Here is a 2,923-nt window from a genome sequence, read left to right on the forward strand (position 1 = left end):
AGCCCTGAGTACTACAAAAGTAGTCCCTTTGTCCAGGTAGATCCAGGAAAAATGTCTGAAGCAAAATCTAGAATTGTTCTTCACCTTCATCAAGCAAAGTTCTGATTCTCAAAATTATGAAGCTGTAGGGATTAATTTCCAGTGCTATGGCTGTCCTTTGTGGAAGCCTGCCACTATCCTGAGACTACTGCATGACAATATGATCACTATTACCCTGAAGGGAAGTTCTGAAACTGACACCTTTTACACCCCAAATGGGGTCAAACAAGCCTGAGTGATCACTTCCACCTTGTTCATCATCGACCTAAGCATCATCATCCATCTCTTCCAACATGACCTGCTACCCAGTGTCAACATTCAATATCATCTGGATGGAAAGCTGTTCAACCTTGACAAAGGGTCAAAATCCTGGAATTCCCTTCCTAATAGCATTATTGGTCAACATACAGCAGGAGGACTGCAACAGTCCAAGAAAGCAGCTCACCACCACGTTCTCAAGGGCAACTAGGGATGGGCAAGAAATGCTGGCTGGCCAGCGATGCCCACATCCCACAAATGAATAGGGAAAACAAAAACCTTGGTCAGAGCAAAAACAGATCTTTACACCATACCCAAGGAGCTTTCAATGAAGAAATCCAGCAGCAAGTCAGCTGTGTCAGTGCTGACCTTTTCAAGCTGCAACATCTTTGGCAACAGGGACCTCTGGAAGTCAACAAGATAGGGCTATTGTGTTGACCACTCTCCTCAACTGCAGAAAAACTGGACAATCTTCTAATGTCACAGATTTTGTGTAAGTGTATTAATGTCAGAAACTAATGTAATTAGCAAATATGGTTTATTGCTGATATAGGCAGTAATAATTAACATTTTTCTGCTGAAGTATATCAAATTTGACATCAATCATACTTTATAGGGAATGTTGCTATTGGTTGGCATTATGCTGTATTTTGTACCCAAATATCTAAAATGTATTACAAAAATGATCTGTCCTTATTTAAATCCTTTAAAAAAAGTCACTTGCTGGTTTGTATTTCACAAGATCTGTATGTTGTCAGCTTTTCATTGAAAACATTGTGTTAAAATTGATAGGGCTATAATCCTGAAACCCATTTAGAGTTATATGATGGTAATAACTAGTATATGGTTGTATGAAAATCAATGAACCGAACATTAATAATTAGAAAAAGTGGAGAGAGAGCAATGATTAATGTAATAGTCCTCAGCATAAGGAACCAAACATTCATTGTATAATAACATCATGCATGACAAGATTTCATTATTTACAAAGAAAGTTGCAGAAAATAGTTTCCAGGTATATCACTTTTATATTCCTAATTTAGTAGGATATAATTTATTTTTTGTGTTTTGTTTTACAGTTTTCAAAAACCGAGACCTAAGAAGAAAGTTGACTGGCCTTATTTTATCTTCAAAATTGATTGAAGAGGTCAAATCTCTCTGAAAGAGTTCACTCTGGTTCTTTGATTTGTAGGTGTATCTGAACACTGAATCATGGTTCAACATGTCAGTAAAACTATTGTCTTTTTAAAGGATTATTTTGTGTACAGACTTTATCTCATGTCAATCAAACATAAGAATGGTTTTAGTTGATGCCAAATGTTAAAGTGGTTAACATAAACGTGACATAAGTATATCTCCAAATACTTAACCTACTGAGAATGATTCTAGGCTGCAGAATGTAAACATTCTGTGAAAACTAAAACTGATGTAAGTTTGATGGTCAAGATTTAGCAATAATAAATGGTCTATTAGAGTTCCTGCATTAAAAGGCTATTCAGTATAACTTACTGCCATTCCTATGGTTTTGTTTCCTACTTTGTTTTGTTTGGTGAACTTAACCTAAAAGTTCAATCTTGAAATTCTGAAGAAAAATTATTTTACTTCTGGGTCACATTATAGTCAGCCTACCCTTTCATGAGACATAAACACATGAATATAACTCAAGAGTGGTGACTTACAACGATTCATGACCCATTTGCAGAAATAATTCCTCCTCATCTCTTTTTTTAAAAATCTGCCTCCCCTTAATCTAAAACTATAAGGTCGCAATCTAGATTTCCCCAGAAGGCAAAATATTGACTTTACGTTTACTTTGTCAATCTCTTTTAGCATCTTATATACCTCAATTAAGCCTCCTGTCACCCTTCTAAACTCTCGTGTGTATAGCCTAAATAGCTCAATCTCTCCATATAGATAAATCTATCACCTCTGGTATTAATCTATCGAACCTTTGCTGAATTACCTCCAGTGTAGTTACGTACTCCCTCAAGTAAAGGAACCAAAACTGTTTGCAGTATTCCAGATGTAGACTCACCAATGCCTTGCATAGTTGCAACAACACGTCCCTACTTTTATACTCCATTTCTTTAGAAATAAATGCCAAAATTCCATTTTCCTTCCTTGTTATCTGTTGTACCTGCCTACTAGTTTTCAGGGTCTCATGCACAAGGACACCCAGATCCTCGCTACCTAAGCATTGTAAAGTTTCCCTCCATTTAGGTAGTAAATTGTCTTTTTTATTCTTCTGACCAAAATAGATAAGAGAACAAGTACATACATGGTTGTAAATATACTAAACCAATTTTGTAATTGCATTTAATCTTTGTTTTTATTCGGTTTTCTCCAAGAATGGTTTAATCAAAACTACAGTTAACGGGGAATTATATTCCTCCTATGCGAGGTATGCCACTGCTTTGTTTTTGAGAAATTGCGGGGAAAGGAGGCAGGAGGGCAGTACCCCAACACAGCAACAAACCACCACAAACTGAAGACCAAGCTAACATCACAACTGACAACCACAATCTAAAGACGAGGGGACAAAAATCAAACTGACAGTTTCACAGACAGTTACAAGAAGTGACACATCATTGTTTAGCCACAACAACTAAAACTGATCCAACAATTT

This window comes from Stegostoma tigrinum, chromosome 3 (genome assembly GCF_030684315.1).
Source record: "Stegostoma tigrinum isolate sSteTig4 chromosome 3, sSteTig4.hap1, whole genome shotgun sequence".
In the NCBI taxonomy this organism is placed as follows: Eukaryota; Metazoa; Chordata; class Chondrichthyes; order Orectolobiformes; family Stegostomatidae; genus Stegostoma; species Stegostoma tigrinum.